This window comes from Pelodiscus sinensis, chromosome 17, assembly GCF_049634645.1.
Source record: "Pelodiscus sinensis isolate JC-2024 chromosome 17, ASM4963464v1, whole genome shotgun sequence".
NCBI lineage: Eukaryota > Metazoa > Chordata > Testudines > Trionychidae > Pelodiscus > Pelodiscus sinensis.
In genome coordinates, this window is record NC_134727.1 from 23,000,507 (window position 1) to 23,019,911 (window position 19,405).

The 19,405-nt window shown below is 42.6% G+C and overlaps 1 long non-coding RNA gene across 1 annotated transcript in view; it reads left to right on the top strand.

Annotated features, from left to right (window-relative positions):
• Window positions 1-19,405, top strand: part of LOC142818726 (uncharacterized) — a 76,846-nt gene that overhangs the window by 25,112 nt on the left and 32,329 nt on the right. Inside the window, exon 2 of the long non-coding RNA XR_012896343.1 lies at window positions 18,868-18,992. This is a non-coding gene — a long non-coding RNA (uncharacterized LOC142818726). The remainder of the gene's footprint in view (window positions 1-18,867; window positions 18,993-19,405) is intronic.

The window sequence follows — 19,405 nt, forward strand, 5'->3', positions numbered from 1 at the left end:
CCAATGCCACATTGCCTCATGAACCAACTCCTGCTTCCTTATTTAAGATACTTGGTGGTGCTACTCCAATGCTCTTCCTGTATGTGCATGCCTTCAGCCAAGTACCGCTTGCTGCTTAATCATCCTCCTTCTTTCCTCACCTCCTCCTCTCGCAGCTCTTTGTTACCCTCACTCAAATTGTAAGCTCCCTGGGGTGGCCACAGTGTTTTTCCTGGTCCTCTGAGTACAGTCAGTTTAAAAGGGCTGGCTGCAGCCCAGGATGGGATGGGATCTGTAGTAGTGACAACAGGACAGTGTTCCCTGTGAACTGCATGCTTGTGCAGCCACTCAGGAGAATTTTGAATGTTGGCCAGCTGATTAGCAGAGCACCTGCAGCTAGGTTTTTTGTTTCTATTGGTGATGCACATTTGCACATAGAAAAATTTATTCTGCACATGGATGGAAAAAAATCCACACATGGATGAAAAGATTAGAGGGAACATTGCCATGGGACACAACCCTGGACTTGGAAGGAATGTGGGACCAGGGATTCTTAGGATGTAATTCTCACACTGTTACTCCTGGCAATCACTTTAACCTTCTGCTGCATTTTCCCCATCAGTGAAATGATAATAGTTGGACTGTCTGCCTCACAGGCCAGCTCTGAGATTGAACTGAGTATAGTGTATATAATGCTTTAGCCCCAGGTAAACAATGCTTTGGAAGTGCAACAGATGTTTTTATTTGCCATTGATTCTGGAAACCACAGTCCCTTTTATGTACTCAAGCCAGGCTTTGGTTTTATCGTCCCATTGATGCTGGTTTTACTTGCCTTATGCTGTGACAGAAAGGGACCAAAGTCAATGGCATTCCCACCTCACTCCTCAATATTCTTCTGCAGTATTAATATGCTCTAGCTTCATATATCTATACATCTACCATTTCCTGTATATCAACAGCAGTACTACCCGTATACATGAAAACCTAAATGGTTTGGTTCTGTTGTGATATAAAGCCCCAATGATAAAGACTGAAAGAGAATCTGTAGGGATGTTTGTAGATTTGCCAGTAAATCCCATACCTGATCATGTGCATTTTTAATTTGATCCATATTGAAATTAGACTAGTACCTTTTTCCTATACAGAAAGCCAACACTAATGTATTTCTAAATTGATGCTACCTGAACAGTATAATAGCACATTTAACAAGTCAGAGATAGGTAGAAGCAATCTCTCCCTCCTTCAGAAGTTAGCATTTTCTACAGGATTTCTGGGAATAAAATAAAATTGATGAAAGTCACTGAAATTTCACCCTAAAAATGTTTGTGGTGAACACCGGACAAGGTTCAGGAGCATCATTATAGAACTACTCCAGCACTAGCAGGAGTCAGAAACAAAGTGGCTACATCTACACTGCAGGCTTCTTGCACAAGAACAGCTGTTCTTGCGCAAAAATTCACAAAGGATCTACACTGCACGCATGTTCTTGCGCAAGTAAATTTACAGTAAAGTGTCACAAGAGGGCTTCTTGCACAAGAGTCATTCCTCTCCCCATGAGGAATAAGCCCTCTTGTGCAAGAGCTCTTCCACAAGAAGGCAGTGTGGACAGGCAACAGGGATTTCTTGCACAAGAAAGCCCATGGCTAAAATGGCCAACAGAGCTTTCTTGTGCAAGAGAGCGTCCACACTGCCATGGATGCTCTTGCACAAAAGCACATCTCTTCTGCAAAAGCACATGGCATTGAGGATGCACTCTTGCGTAAGAATTTTTGCAGAAGAACTCTTGCACAAAACAGTTCTTGTGCAAGAAGCCTTCAGTGTAGACATATCCAATGTGTTTAGTAACCATGTGACAAAGTGGAAGATAATCTATTCTCCCCCTTTTCACCCTCAGCACACAGTCACTTAGACCATGTGGTGGGGTCCTCACTCAGGCCCCTTGGTCTGGGACATCTTCTGGTCCACAAATCAGCCAGAGATGCTTCTGGTGCAGTCACTCATGCTTTTATTGTTCATTCCTACCACTTTCTATGTACAAAGTTTACAATCAATTTAGCCAGCTCCTCTAGCTGCCTGGGCACACACTAGCTCCTTCCTCCTCCTTGCCCCCTTCTTGGTTGCCTTCCTCTGCCTTATATAGCCCTCTCCCAGTGAGGCCCACAGCTGGGTGTAACAGCCCTTCAGGCCAGGGCTTGCTCAGCTGTTTCCCCTCAGCCTCTTTAGCCAGTCTCAGACCACTAAATATTTTCTTCTTTTAACAGGAGGCCTCTACTCCTCCCCACCCACCCCTCAGATAGAGTTGAGTTTCAAAGTGGCACACTTCAAATTACAGGGGCTAAAGTCCTCTTCTAATCAGCTAGATGATATTTAAGAAGCCAAAGAAGAATTAGTTCTTTGGTTTCTGTATTACCTGTTGCTTAGTACAGTGAATCTCTGGCTGCCAGTAACTACTCTGCCAATGGCTTAGAAACAGAATTTTTTTACTGCAAAAATTCAGAAAATCCAGAACTGGTTATCAAGCTTGCCACATTCAAAAGGATCCAGGTTAATTGGCTGGTTTGTTGTGACCATCCAAAATATCAGGTACTATGGCTTAAGACAGGGGGTAATGAGTATTTCTACATAAGACTGTGGATGTCAGGAGCTACTGCCTAGGATTAAGGTTACTGGCCACAAGGCCTCAATGCTCCAGCTCAAGAAGGCATCACTGTGGACTCTAGGCCTATAGGCCTCGTTGTCCTGAGGAAAGGCCATCTCTGAGGATTCTGGCCACTAGGCCTTGCTACCCTGAAAGGCTGTTGGGCTCTACTATCCTGGGAGGTAGGGTGGCTGTGCAGACATGTACTATTGGGAGTTGCCACTGCTGGATGGGGGCAGTTATCCCCACTTCCCTTTCTGTGGACTGATGCCTCCAACTAGAGGGTAGGTCAGTATAACTAAGTCATTTAGGGTGTGACTTTTTTACACCCCTGAGGATATGTCTACACTAGAGTTTTGTCAGAAAAACAGCCGTTTTTCCAACAAAACCTGAGTTACAGCCACACTGCAATCTTCCGAAAGTAAATCGAAAGAACAGAGGGATTTTTCTGGCAGTGATAATCCTTTTCCTATGAGGAAGAAGCCTTTTTCTGAAATAGCTCTTTCGGAAAACAGCGTGTGTGGACGGGGAAGAAGGAGTTCTTTCAAAAAAGAGGAAAATGCACGGGTGCCCTGGTGGCTACTCCGTCCATAATAATCACAACTTAAATGCGAGATAGTGTCCACACAGAATGGATGCTATCTTTTGAAAAAGCAGATCACTTTTTCGATTAGCTTTTGCGTGTGGACACTCTTTCAAAAGAAGTTTTTTCGGAAGATCTCTTCTGAATAAAGGTTCTTCTGAAAGAAGCCTGCAGTCTAGACATAGCTGAGTGACATCGTTAGACTAATATAGCTCTGAAATATAGACTGATCTATGATTATCTTTTCCAGACCTGAAGAAGAGCTTTGCTTAAGCTCAAAAATTTGTCTCTTTACCAGCACAAGTGGCTGCAGTAAGAGATATTATCTCACCCATCTTGTCTCTCGAACATTAATAACAAGCAGCATCAAGAAGAGGGTTGTAAGGTCAGGTTGGCTTGGTTAGCGGCCAATGATGAAGAATAGTGGTTTAGATGACATACTATTGCAAATATTAAAATAATCTTACCTCATTTCTTTTAAGTGATCCAGGAAGGTGTTCCAAATATACAAATCTTGGGTCTTTCTGTTTGAATGGAGTGTCCTTGTCACAGCAGAACTAAGTACAGGTGTTGGTGAGCCCCTTTCTGTGAGCAGATGGTGTATCAGACATCAAAGCCTGCTATATGTCACTTTTGGCTGACCAGAAAACTGTAAGAATAAATTTTCTCAAATATTTGTCCAAGGTGTGAGTTTATTTATTGTAAGAAGAAGACATTGGGGGGAACAAATCAAAGGAACATCATTCATCTTGCTCACAGTGATTCTCACTGTCCTCCAAAAATTTTCCCTAAAGAGCACAATCTATTCTAAGAATCAATGTATCATCTGATAGGTGCCATCTGGAGAACCTTGATAATGCTCCATTATGGAAGGAAGTCTATTTTACAGGAATATAACCATGATTGAATCATTTTTACTTATCACTTACAGGTCCTTATATACTGTATGAATGTATTACCGGTTTGCTGAAATTAATCTTGCCATTTGTGATGAGTAGAGTTTGGATTTAGACCAATCACCTACATTTATTTCCTACTTGTCATTCTTTTGAGCTGGTAGTTTAGGAGAGCAGAGGGCTTATATTCAAAATAGGATTTTTCTCCCTATGAGATATTTTAAAAGGAGGTATTTTAGCAGGAGTATTGAAAGGTTCACATGTGGTATCCTCAAAAAATAGTGACCAATATGTATTGGAGGTGGAAAAGTATTTTATTCTGAATGTAATCTATACATATATGTGTGTGAGTCTCACTGGCAAGTCTACTTCATCTGTCCAATCACCAGTCTTTCATTTTTTAATTTTTCTCTACATATTATACAAATGGTTTAACAACTTTTATTAAGTATGCATTATCAGTGCCATAGCAGTCTTTTAAAGGCCTTTTTATCACGATATTCAGTGTTTACATCGGACAATGCCTGAGCATTGTTGTAGTTATTGTATGGACCTCTGGGTCGGGAGATGTTCTATTTCAGCCTCTGCCTGAGGTGTCCTGTGTGGCTGTGAGCAAGTCACAGAAGTCAATATTTTTAACTGAGTGCCTAAAAATCAGGCTCTTTAATCTGTATTCAGTAGAGCTGGTCAGACCCCAGAACTCCCATTCTATAGGAAAGTCTGAATTTTTTTTTCTGTTACAAAACTTCATCTCTAGGAAGAAAAAAATCAAAACAAAATTATGTTTCAACCTTACCAAAACATTTCCTCTCTCCCTGGCAGGCAGTGTAGCAATTCATCAGCAGAGTGGGACAGCCCAGAAGCCTCCCACATGGGCTTCTTCAGGGCTCTAGGAGCTGGATGGGCTGTCAGTAAACCAGGCAGGCAAGTTTCCATCAAAAGTTTCAACAGAATTAATGTGTTCCCACAAAATGTGCTTGATTCAATTGAATCAACATTTTCTGCTGGAAAACTATTTTCAATTTGCTATAATATTCAGGCACATAACTATACAGATTGATTACAGGTGTAAAGCACCTGCAACTTCAGTTAAAATGAAAAATTACTTTCTGTGATCTTGTGAAATCAGCATTTTCTGTCCAGAAAAAAATAATATTTTTCTTATGTTGCATTAAAGCTGGAAAAGAAGGAGCTGTTTTTCCCTATAAATCTAGGATCTGGGACTCATGACAAAAATAAATGACTTGATTAGATGAGTATCTTACATTTAGGGTTTTTTTATACCAAAGGAACCTTTTTAAAAATAGTATATAAACTAGGCTTATCTCTGACTGCAGCGGAAAGTTTTGGCACCAAAAGTGCTGCCAACGTGCAAAAGTCACCTAAAATTGCCTCCCATGGTCGACATTTCATGGCCACATAGCTAGCCCCCCGGCAACAGACAGAGCAAAGCAGTGTGGGTAAGCATCCCACAGTGCAGTGTTGTGGGAAGGCAGAGCTGATCCCTGCACTTCTTGGGATACCCTCTGAGTTCATACACAGCATTCTCAGCATCATGAGTAGCTCTGTGAACCCTTTGTGCTGAGGAATGTCAAAGCAGCACAGCAGTCTTTCCAGCCCTTCCTCTGCCGCAACAGTCTGCCTGGTGCTGTGTTTCTAGCAGGACAGAAGAGAAGCATTTCAATGATTTGCTCTTTGTTTGTTCCCCAAACGGAGTAGTTCACTCAGCTAGCAGATACTTCCCAGAGCTTTGAAAGGGGAGGGGCGCACACCTGCAGGGCTGCAGAGATCACAGAACACCGAGGACAGCCATCAGAGCAAGCATTGTTGTCTTGACAAAACAAACAACAGAGTCCACACTGGCTCTTTGTCAACAATAAAGGGAGGGAAAAAGACAAAAGTCTCTCACAAGGCTGGAAGCTTTTTATCACCAAAACTGGGTGTTTTTCCTGACACAAAACACTCTTACAAAGGCAGTGTTTGATAACTAAACCTGCCAGTGTAGACAAGTCCTGAGACTGGGCTACTAAAGCTGGTACTACAAGGTTTCTTCTTCTGCAATCTGGATAGAAGTATTATAAGAAGTGAATTGCGCTTCCCACAGTGTTAGTAGCCTTAAAGTGTAAATAATATTTATACTTGTTCAAAGGTGCTAAAAACTTAACAAAATGCATTTGAAAAAACACTTTTACAGAAATTGCAGCTCTTGTCAGCTTTTGACTGGGAGTAGTCTTCTCTGTTATTAGAGTGTTAAATCCAGTAACGATTTACAATGGTTATTTTAAAAGAAGGGGGGGGGGGGGAGAGAAAGGGAATCATAGGCTCCCTGCTTCAAATTGAAAGACAGGAGGAAAAATAATAAAAACAAATCCATTAATTATTTCTTATTGCCCTTATTTTCTTGCCTTTCAAGCAACCTAGGAAGTTTTACAACTGGAAAAGAAGTAATAGCACAAAAAACAAAAGTGAAACCAAGATTTTGAATAAACTACAGTCATCCCTGAAATAAAGTTTTGCATTTTTACTACCAAAATGGCTTCTGCCAGAAATGCCCTTTCAAACCTCTTATTTTGCACAGACAGTTTTTGAATAGTACCTGCTTTGCACAAATGCTGTGAAGATGCTATCTTCCATTTCTTCCAGCACTCAGAGGTCAAGACACTTCATCAGATTAAGAGATTACAAGATTGCTGGAAGATTGGTTAAGGTCACCTTAGAGTTTTAGAGGATGGATTATCATTCAGGGGTTGTTAAATCAAAGACTCATGTGTTTCTGGAGCACTCAAGCCTTTTCACATATGGACATACATACTGTAGAATGTAAAAACTTTATCTAATCAGTATTTACAATTGGCTGTAAAGTAAAAGGCTCTTTGGAAGTTTGGAAGCAGACAGCAGTTTTACAACTTTTGCAGAGTTGGGAATTTACTTTAGAAGTTAAACTGTGTAGGGTACAGCGTGCAGCACTGCATCTGCAAAGGAAGCCAAATGCAGCAAGTGGTGAGTGAGATGAATCATACTTACTCTCATCTCCCCAAACCACTTGACATAACATAAAATTCAAAATGAAGCAAATGGGCACAGAAGACTAAATCAAGTGATTCAAAGTGGGACGGGGTGGGTGGAAGATCTTTAAATAAATTATGAAGAGTCTCAGAAGTAACTAGCATCCTTTTATTTAAAGAATACATTTGCTAGTCTTCAAATGCATGAATTGTAACACGCATATATTAATTAGAGCTGGTCAAGAGTTGAAAAATTGCTAAAATAATTCACCTGCATGTCAGATTATTTTTCCCCTCCAAAATTTTCAAACCAGCTGTAATATTAAGTATTATTACAGGAATAGCCTGTTATTCATGTTCCAAGGGCGTGTTGGGCTGAATCATTCTTTTTTACTCAGTACTTGAATGTACAATTAAATGCATCAGATAGCAGTGCTGACAGTGCAGTAGATGGCAGTAGATGTGTTGTGTGTGTGTCAGTACTGAATGAGTGCCCCAGCCTGGTGGCAAGCAGAAGAGACCTCTTTCAGAAAATCCTTGAATGTGAGTTCAACTGCCCCAGGAATATTGGGGAGAAATAATTTATTGGGATTGAGTGGCCCTTTCTCTCACGATCAGTGTCTGTATGATTGCAACAAGACACTTATGATTTTCTGTTTCTCTCCCTAAGTAACCTAGGGTGCGTCTACACTGCACCGTTATTCCGGAATAACAACACTAGTGTCCACATAGCAATTGCATAATTTCAAAAGAAAATTGAAATAACGGAGGGCTTTTTCCAACATTGGTAAACCTCATTCCACGAGGAATAACACCTCTTCCAAAAAAAGCTCTTGGGGGAGGGGAGAAGAGAAAGAGAGAGAGAGACAGAGAGTATGTGTGGTGTTCCAAAAAAGCTCTTTTGGAAGAGAGAGAGTGTGTGTGTGTGAGAGAGAGAGAGAGAGAGAGAGAGAGAGAGAGTGTGTGTGTGTGTGTGTGTGTGTGTGTGTGTGTGTACATTCCACTGCTGATATGTTGAAATAGCTCCTCACCAGGGCCGTTCTAAATTATTCCTCCCCAGTGCCTCCTGGGGCTCTAAATTGAAATAGCACATCCACATTAGGGGAGCCTGCCTCAGACTAATTTTGAGGTTTCCCTGTAGTGTGGACGGTCTACTTTGAAATAAGCTATTCTGGAAAGATATCTTCAGGAATATGTTTTTCCATAATAACCTTGCAGTGTAGACGTAAGTTAGTACATGTTAGTAGTTTGGCCCTAATAGTAATAGGTCATTCATCTGAGGTGATGGGAATGGTGATGATCTTATCTTCAGCTATTAGAATGACATAAATTATCTAGAATCAGAAGTTACCTAGGGCCAAGAAATGACCAAGAGTTCCATTGTGGCAGATCTGTGGAATTTGTGGGTTTTATGCTTCCGCTATTGAATCTGACTCAGCCCCCTTCCAAAACATATTACCAAATATCTTTGATTTGCCTGAAAGATACAAAACCCTCAAAGAATGAAATGGAAAATAAAGACTGCTGAGTCTGATTAGATCATTTCTGCTAGGGTGAATCTAAGCAGATGCTGGTGATGATGTTTTATTACTTGTAGTACATAAGAGATGCCAGGGATGAAGCAGAGCTCTGCTCTGTCAGGCACTGTGCAAATATATAACAAAAGGAATGGTTGCTGCCTCAAAGAGCTTACAGAGAGATATACAACAAACATAAAGTAAAGCGCACAAGATAGAAGTGAGCTGAAGAACATGATAAGCAGCACTCATCCTGCGAACTCTTCCAAAGTTAGATCCACACCGCAGCAAATTACAGAAGTTTTTCACTTTTTTTCCCTTATTATTTGGATGCTCAGTGAAAAAGCTAGCAGCAACTTTGACCCCTCTCTGACCTCTCAGTGCACTCTGTGTGATAGGCCTTATGCCTTTACCTCTTTTAATGTGGCATCATAAAACTTTCCGACTCTTAGACTTGATACCCCATGATGAATCATGCTTACTTCAGAAGGTTTGACTGGGTCCCTCTGGGTGCTGATATTCCCTTCAGGGGCTTGCGACAAGTGGGAAATCTAGTCATAGAATCCTAGAGCTAGAATAGACCTCAGGAGGTCATTGAGTCCAGCCCCTTGCCCAAAGCAGGACCAACCCCAACTAAATCATCCCAGCCAGGGCTTTGTCAAGCCAGGACTTAAAAACCTCTAGGGATGGAGATTCCACCACCTCGCTAGGTAACCCATTCCAGTATTTCACCACCTCCTAGTTAAATAGTTTTTCCTAATATCCAACCTAGACCTCCCCCACTGTAACTTGAGATCATTGCTCCTTGTTCTGCCATTCATCACTACTGAGAACAGCCTCTGTCCATCTTCTTTGGAACCTCCCTTCAGGAAGTTGAAAGCGGCTATCAAATCCCCCCTCATTCTTCTCTTCTGCAGACTAAATATGCCCAAATACCTCAGCCTTTCCTTATAGGTCATGTGCTCCAGCCCCTTAATTATTTTGGTTGCCCTTTGCTGGACCCTCTCCAATGCATTCAAATCTTTTCTGTAGTGGGTGGCCCAGAATTGGATTCAAGTAGTTGCTGGACAACCTTTTTAAACCAAAGTATTGTTTAATCTTTATAGTTGGGACAAGGCATAAAATACATGAGCAAGGTTTTAGACATTCTTGCAGCTATTTTGTAGTTTTAGGTGACCTAAACCCTTCTTCCCTGTAAGGGATCCTAGCTTCTTAAAACTCTCCTGCATGGATTTGTCTGTAGGTGTGAATCTGTTTTTTCGAAAGAGTCCCCCAAACCTCTTGAATGAGAGAGAATGTCCTTTTAATTGTTTGTAGTGGTTTGATCAGTTAGTTCCCAGTATTGGCAAAATAAGGTGTTCAACTTGACTGGAGACCAGAGGCAAGGGTGTCCCTTTGCCACCCAGGAAGTGCATGTTGAGGTTACGGCTGTCAAACAATTAAAAAAATTAATTGCAATTGATCACACGATTAAAAAATTAATCAATTAATCGCGCGATGAATCGTGCTGTTAAACAATAATAAGAATACTGTCTATTTAAATATTTTTGGATGTTTTCTACATCTTCAAATATATTGATTTCAATTACAACACAGAATACAAAGTGTATAGTGCTGATCCCGGGCTCCCTGTAGCTCTGCCTCTTAGAAATGCCGCCGCTGAGTTTCAGAGGGGCAGTGCTGCGCGGAGCCAAGTATCAGCTGTGTGGCGCTGCCCTTTTGAAACGCCACAGCAGCGTTTCAAAGGGGCAGTGCTGCACAGAGCCCAGGGTCAGCTGGGGACTCCAGCTGACCCCAGGCTCCGCGCTGCACTGCCTCTTTGAAACATGGTGGTGGTGTTTCAAAGGGGCAGCACCACACGGATCCTGGGCTCTGGTGTGCTCTGCCCCTTTGAAACACCAGTCGGTTTCACAGCTGATCACAGCTGCCCCCAGGTTCCATGTAAAATGCCTGCAATTAATGCACGTTAATTTTTTTAACGTGTTAATTCTACCCTGCGTTAATTGCAGGCGTTAACACGCGTTAATTGACAGCCCTAGTTGAGGTTTGTCTTATCTCAAAATATTATTTTGCTTTCCTTCTTGGGTTGTTTTTTTTCTAATAGGCTGCTCTTTAAACTAAACCAATGCATTCATATTGTTAACATCCTTTGCTACAAGCAAACGTACAATATTCAAAAATTAGAGAGCAACGCCATGTCCTTCATAGTTTCCTCATATCCCCTTTCTTTAATGGCTAATTTATTCTTTGAATGATTTCCATTAATGTAGTATTTAATCAGAGAGACATCAATCAAATTACAAATATTATTTTCATGATATCCACCCTGGATCTGCTATACTTCAGAGCATCTGTCTGAGCACACAATTAAGAGTGATTTTTCATCTTGGTCATAACTGTACCGATATTTAGTTTGTAATCATAGGAAACTAAGAGTTAGCTTGGCTTAAAATGTGTCAGAGTAGGAGGTTTAAATGTATAACTTCCTTATGAGTACTATTTAACATTTAAATTTAGGTTTTTCTCTGTGGGCGATGTTAAAGAAGTCAAGTGTCTGCAATACCGGTGGTATCGCACTGAATGTGACCTTTTAGCAAACTAGGCATTAGCAGTCTGCTGTTGAGATCTCATTGCTTCTCTCACAAAAACCTCCTGAAATCAAAGCTCTGATCCACCTTCTGGAAATAATGTTTTATATATACTCTAAAGCTGCACCTGGTGGATATGCAGGAGCACTGAAGTGATATAATTAAGTTTAATATTAAAGTGGATCCTAAGAAAAATTCAGATTAGTAAGATTTCTTGTATTACAGAATGACAGGTATTAAGTGATGTTTTAATATTTTCATTATTAACTATGAAATATAATTCTGTAGAACAGTGGTTCTCAAACTATGGCCCATGGATCACTAGTGGTCAAAGGATCACTAGTGGTCCAAAACTGTCCTGCAGGTGGGCCGGGGGCTTGGGACTCATGCCTTGTCTCCCCGCCTCCATGCAGTTGGAGTGCAAGCGCCAGATTTTTGCTGCAGGTTGGGGAAGCTTTTTAAGCTGGATCTAGCTTTCAGGGGAAGGAAGGAGTTCCATGCGCTACTGCACTCCCTCCCTGCTCACCTGGTGAAAACTGCTTGCCTGGAGGCTTTCCTACTGTTCCCATTGGCCAGAATCATGGTCAGGGGAAGTAGCAGGGGGGTGTTGCCTGGGAGCAGCAGGAGGCATGGAGCCAGGTAAGTGCCCTCCATCCCCCTCATACCCAGACTCCGCACTCCTATCCCCCTCATGTACCCCCCTCTGAAACCCTCCTCCTGCTCGCACCCTTCCACCCAGACTCCATATCCCTAAGACCTCCTGAACTCATTTTTGTCATCATGGGTGCTTGGCTGGTGGTCCGCAGAAAGGTTTGTGTTAACTAGGATGGGTTGCCGGCCAAAAAGTTTGAGAACCACTGCTATTGAAGCACACTAAGGCAAATCTGTTCATTATATTCCAACAGCTATTGGAATCAGTGGAGACAACCCATGGTATACGACCTGTAGACTTCTGACAAATGTTATGTAATTGAGGTCAGTAAATAAAGACCAGTTTCTTACCAGTGCTCATGTAAGATACACCTTTATTCTAATGTGAGGCAAATCATTGACAAAGGCAATATTACTAAGACTAAACCAGTTTTGCTAGGGAGACTATTTCAAACAACTCAGGCTCTGATTTAATTGGTTTCCATTTTAATTAGCTAATTATGCTGTTTAACTGTGATGAAAGTATTTGAGAAGCTAGAGAAATTCTAAATAGCAAAAATTTTAATTAACTTACTGCTATATATTACTACTTTTCTTGTTAACTAGTGGGTAATTGACCATGCATCCAATAATAAGATTAATTCTCTTGTTGATTACTTCACTTGCTGGATAAGCAAATGCCTGCAAGCAATTAAGTGCCAATTCTGAAGGGAAAACATACATATGTGAATTTGTTCAAAGTGTTTTTATTGCATGCTTTGGAGAGATCTTAATGCAAATACAATACATTGTCAAGTTGCTTACAGGACTTATGTGGAAGAGCAGAAGAATATGTATTCTTTGTTTTCATAATATTAATGTGATTTCAAGAGCAAAAGAAGATAGAGTAGGGAAGATAGAGTTGGCTCCATGATATGGCCACTGACCAAACAGAAGACATGGAAAAATAACAAGGCAGTGGTGTGAAACACACATTTAGCACCTAGAAGCCCCATCATCGACCAGGACTCCACTGTGCTAGGTACTGTACAAAGATAGCATTGCCATACCTGCATGGATTTCTTTGTGTTATCTGCCAGGCATGTCTTGGGCTATGTCTACACTACAAAGTAAAGTTGGGAAAAGATACACAAATTGTGGTTCGCAATATGCGTATCTTTTTCCACTTTTCTGACATTTGGCCCATCTACATGGACATTCTACAAATGTTGGAAAAAACCCTCTTTCAGAACATCCCTTCTTCCTCGTAAAATGAGGTTTACAGGGATGCTGACAAAACGTGTCCGCTTTTCTGACATTTTCTTTTGGAAAAGTGGACGCATTCCTTGGACGTGACAGAGCTTTTTGGGATACCTCCAGTATACTGGAAAAGCTCCGTAGTCTAGATGTACCCTTTGTGTAATCAGTGCGATATATGGCAAGTGTAATTTGAGAAAAGACTAATAAATGTTTCTCACACCATAAATAATCCTTAAGAGGCATAAAATAAATCCTTGGGGTGATGGGTTGGATCACAGAGATCCCCTTGAGAATGTCAACTGATGAGGTGATCAGAACACTGAGTCCACCTACTTGCCCTCCTGGTTGCCCCAGCACCATGTCCTGCTTAGTCAGAAGTTCTGGTCTCACTCAGTAAAGGCACAGAATTGGGGTAACAGCCCTGCTCTTGGCAGAGTACCACAGATATTGAGAACAGCTCAGCTCTGGAGCTTGACACAGCACCTGGATACACAGCACCAATGTGGTCAGAACCCCATGTAAATCCATCTTACTCCATATAAAAAATGTACACAAAGAAAGCCCATAGAGTTCACTCCCTTTATTAATGAAGAGAGATATGCACAGGGGTTGTTTATCCCAGATAATTATTTACACTGGGTTTGATAAACTAATTTTATTAATTATAAAAAGTAGGATTAAGTGGTTGCAAATAATGACAAAAAGATCAAAGTAAGTTACGTAACTAAACTAAACTAAATTAAAACAAAACACACCAGCTAAGCTTAATACTCCAGGGCCATGTCTACCCTAAAAAACAATTTCAAAATAACCAAATCTGACTTAACTTCTAATTTTAGAAAATCGAAATAGTGTGTCTGCACTACTGGGAAGCTTCGAAATTAGTCTGAGGCAGACTTCATTAATGTGGATGAGCTACCTCAACTTAGGGTCTCAGGAAGCACTGGGGAGTAATTCGTTAGAATTACTCTGGGGAGTAGTTATTTCAAAATAATGGCACTACAGCATCCATTTGAAATAGTTATTTTGTAATTAATGTTATTCCCTGAGAAAAGCAGGAGTACAGATTTCAAAATAAGTGGCCCCTTATTTCTTTATAATGGGCTTGGTAGTGTGGACACTCCACTTATAAATTCGACCTAAGACGGTTATTTCAAAATAAAGTCCTAGGCCGCTTTTGAGGAAAAACTTGCCAGCTGTCTACACTGGCCACTTGAATTTCTGCAAAAGCACTGACTTCCTACTGTAAGAAATCAGTGCTTCTTGTGGAAATCCTATGCTGCTCCCATTCGGGTAAAAGTCCTTTTGCACAAAACTTTTGCGCAAAAGGGCCAGTGTAGACAGCTCAGATTTGTTTTCTGCAAAAAAGCCCCGATCACAAAAATGGCGATCGGGGCTTTTTTGCGGAAAAGCACATCTAGATTGGCACAGACGCTTTTCCGCAAAAAGTGCTTTTGCGGAAAAGCGTCCGTGCCAATCTAGACACTCTTTTCCGCAAATGCTTTTAACGGAAAACTTTTCCGTTAAAAGCATTTGCGGAAAATCATGCCAGTCTAGACATAGCCCTAGTGTAGACCAGGGCTAAGAGACTTGTTACATGCAATTTCTTACCCTAACAGTAGTTTTAATTATCCTTTCTCATAAGCTAGGAAGCCTCCTATCTTGGGCTTGATCCTTCCCTCTGTTCAGGCTCAGATGTTTCTAGCAGTCATCTTGGTGGTACTGTGGCAAGGGCCCCTCTTCCCCAAGCCGCTACTGGGGTTTTGCGGCGGGTCTCAGTGGTAAGGAACCCGAGCCAGGGGCCCACAGGCTCCCTCCCTTGCTGCCTTTACCTAATGCTGGTCCAACTTGTTCTCTCCGTTTCTTCCTCTCTGCCTCTCCACCACCTTCCTTTCGTCCTCTCACTCTCTTCCCCTAGCCTCCAACTGCTGAGGCTTTTAAAGGCCCTCAGAGAGACAGCAGAGAAGTCAGCTAGCCCCAATTTGCCTGAGCCAGCTCCCTCCCAACTGCTCCTAATTGTGCTGCAGTTCTCTGCTTTTCTAACAGGAGTTTTTCCCTTTGGGGCTGCCTTTTCCCCTCTCTGCAGCAGCTCCCTGGCCTGACCCTGTCACAGTACCCAGTGGGTTTCTTCCAACTCCCCCTTTGTTTGGTTCCTTGCCTATAAATTTGCCCATGGCAAGAATCCTTTGTGTTCAGCTTCAGTCCTTACACACCCCCATGGAAAAGTACCATATTCAAAATAGCATTTTGCATCATGTGATCTGACCACATGCAGAGCTGGTCCAAGGTACGGACCGACCGGGCTACTGCCCGGGGCACCCCATTGTAGGGGGCACTGCACGGGGCTGCTGGGCCAGGCGGGGGCAGCACCACGCATGTTCTGCGTGCCTGGGGTGGGGCCACGCATCCACCGGGCGCCTGGGTGTGGGTGGCGCTGTGCACCCAGGCGTGTGCATGGCTCGGTCTGGCCCTGACCACATGTCTTGACAGGTCCAACTATAGCATAGGCCTGCAGGAAAACAAGTGTATTCACAGATCCTTGTCTTGAGCAGCGGGCCGTTAAGTACCTTAAGTACTGATTGGACATCCCTAGTCTGGCACCCTTGGGATCTGACCAGTCCCAGACAAGGAAGTTTGCTGGGTCAGGGAAGGTCTGGGGGGACACCAGTCTCTGCACTGGGCTCCTCTCCACAGCCTCCTGACCCTGCAAGCTGAGACAGCCCTCTCCCTGCTCTACAAGCTGCAACAGTCCCTCTAGAGCCCTGGTGAAAGTCCCAGTGCCCTCCGCCTCCCCCGGTCCAACAGTACCCCCTGCTACCCTACTGGACCTCCCAGCAGTCCTAGACTCCCAACATCCATGGTCCAGCAGAATTCCAGACCACAGAGGTTCAACCTGTATCACTAAGGGTATGTCTACACTACCCTCCTAGTTCGAACTAGGAGGGTAATGTAGGCATACCGCACTTGCAAATGAAGCCCGGGATTTGAATTTCCCAGGCTTCATTTGCATAAGCGGGGAGCCGCCATTTTTAAAACCCCACTGGTTCGAACCCCGTGCAGCGCGGCTACACGGGGCTCGAACTAGGTAGTTCAAACTAGGATTCCTATTCCGAACTACCGGTACACCTCTACGAACTACTGGTACACCTCTACGAGTTCGGAATAGGAATCCCAGCGGGGTTTTAAAAATGGCGGCTTCCCGCTTATGCAAATGAAGCCCGGGAAATTCAAATCCCGGGCTTCATTTGCAAGTGCGGTATGCCTACATTACCCCGCTAGTTCGAACTAGCGGGGTAGTGTAGACATACCCGAATGGCTTTCACTAGCCCACCTAGATTAATAAACAGGTTTATACTACATATTTCTAACTTCAAATGAAGAAATGATATGTGCACACAAATGCAACGAACACATTCAGGGGATTACAAGCTCTCCAATAATAGGTCACAAATCCCCTTTTGCATAAAGCATATTCTGAGTTATGCATATTCATATTGAAAACCACATTTGCATAAAAATATGGGGGTTAGGGTTACAGTCAGCTTTTCAGGATGCTGCCTGCCAGTTCTCTTACTAATATTTTCTGGCACACTCAAGTCTGTGATTGAGCTGACTAGGCCATTGATCACACGCAATGGGAAGGCACATTTTTTTCAACTGCATGCCTTTCTGTTCTAACTAAGCCTTTTCTTTACCACTTGCTTAAACTCAAATCTTAGCAGAAGGCAGAGAGGATTATCTCACAGAGGGCATGTCATGTGGGATATAAGATAATAGGCATAAAGCCACACACGCTGTTTTGTAAAGCAGCCTTCTATTTACTTAACATTCACAAACCAAGTAGCAAACTTGCACCATCCTCACTTTCTTTGTGGGAGTGAGAGGAACTCGCTAATTCTGTGCATTCAAAAAAAAAAGGCTGATTTTTTAAAAAACAGATTGTAAACTGGCCTCCGTTTACGTTGCTTTAGGAGACCCATTGGTCTCTGAGGCAATATGGGAAGGGGATCTTACATGTCTCTCATTTGTTAAATGTTCCTCTATTTAAAAGCTTTCACTACATTCAGGTGGCCCCAGGTTGGTCCAAGAATTGCAATTAAATAGCCTTTCCATCTGTCATGGGCATAGTTCCCACAAAAGTGTGCACCTGCATGGCCACACACAAAAATTTCTTCCCCCGCCCATCTCCTCTGGAGAGGCACACAGCAGCACTTGTATGGCAGGTGGCTGCTTCGGCACTCAGGGCTGACTAAGACGGCATGGTGAGGGAGCTGCTGGGGTGGGGGACCGGGACCTGCCACAGCTGTGTGGTGAGGGGAGGGCTGCTCCAGTGGTTCGGGCTGCCAGGAGGGAGGGGGGTTTGGAGCCTCTTCTGGTGGCTGGGGCCAGAAATTGGACATTGAATGGCCGGGGAAGGGAGAGAGTGAAGGGGGGCGGGGTCTGCTCCTGTGGGCTGGAATGTGATATGCTGCATGGCTGTGGTGGGGCAGGGTCTGCTCCAGCAGCTGGGAATGTATGGGTTAATAAATTGGGTGCCACAGTGGCACACATCCAAACCAGCGCACATGACTTCAGTATTGGTGCACATGCCAACACTCACTCAGCTCATGGTTTCAGAATCTTAGCAGGAATGCTGGTCATGAGTAGCAGGTGAGCCATGCCTTAGACCCATTTTAGTTCCTCCTAAGTGCTCTCTTTGCAGGAACACCATGTTAACCTGATTGGCCCAACTGTGTTTGGCTCTTTTTCTCCAGGGACCTGTGGCAGGAGTTGACTAAAGTAATTCTAGAAAAGTAATACAGAATTGTCAAAGGAAACACAGTGTTTAGGGATCTGTAGTGTTAACCCATTTTCCTGAATGCTTAGTTTCTTCCAAAGCTTAACTTCTCTATCCATAGCTAAGGAAGGTCTAGCTTTTTCTCATCTGTGGGGGAGCGGACCAGCCTGCTTGCTGCAGTCCCTGTGTGCCTGTCAATCTGGATGTCAGTTTCTTCTGACAATTCACTTGGCCTCCCTTTCCTTCATCTTTGTCATCTGAAGAAGGGGTTTGTGCCCACAAAAGCCCATGATACTATCTATATATTGGTGATTAGTCTCTAAGGATGCATCTAAACAGCAGTGCTATTTTGGGATACTTCCAGTATCCCAAAATAGCATTTTCAGCATCTTGACAGCAAACTCATTATTTCAAAATAGCTTTCAAAAGAATGGGCGGATATTCCGACGTCCCTGTAAACTTTGTTCCACGAGGATTAAGGGACATTTTGGAAAAGCTCTCTATTTCAAAAATTGACACTGTGTACACAGCACCAAATTTCAAAATAAGCTATTGCAAAATTAACTTGAAATAAGCGATGCAATTTGTGTAGCTTATTTCGAGCTAAGGGTACAGTGTAGACCATTGTTGTTTTTAAAGTTTGTTTACTTACAGACTAACATGGCTACCCCTCTGAGACTTCCTGACACTGTTATTTTTGAGGTTTAGGATCCTCCTAAATGTTGATTTGAGAAGAATAAAAGTCTCTTAATCCCCTTGCGACAAGCTGAGGGCATCCTCAATCAATAGCTTCCCCATTGTTTCCTCAAGGAGCCTTATCTTTATTATGGTTTTGTTTCCTGTTGGCGTCTCCGATAACAGCCTCCTTTGATTGAATTCCTGGCATTCATGGGAGTCAATATCACAGATAATCTTAGATGAGGGGCATATTATATTTACAAAAAGTACGATACTCCACCCCCTTATTTCCCATCTTCTCTTTTCTATTACAAAGGCAGAAACACTGCTACTGTATGTATTCAGTGAGGATCAGGGCAGAGAATGTTCTGGAAGAAAACCAATAGAGAGCAAATTGGAAACCTGATTCTTCCCAGCTCTTCCTTCAAAAGCCACACTCTGGTAAGTGGATGCTTTCACCTTAGATCAATTAATAGAGTTAGATATCGATGCTGACACATTTTCTAATGAATCCCTAAGTATTTTAAAGGAAATACGGTGACAGCAAAATCTAGTCTCATCAGCAATCAGATCTGGCCATTTAAAATTATTTCCTGGGCAGCTAATTCTAGGCATGTAGGCTATCTAGTGGTGAATTCCACATTGGAGAGGAGAGGAAAGAAACGAACCCTAGCATCATAGAGAAGAGATGTTTATGAGATGCTTCTCCAGCCTTATTATGAATTTATTATGAATAAGGGAAGCGGTGACTTTTCTGTCTTCTCTGAGGTGATGACGAATGAGAGGGGCCATATGTTTATAGATAATTCAACCACACCTAAACCTCACCTGAGTGCAGCTATGCAGGGAGATGA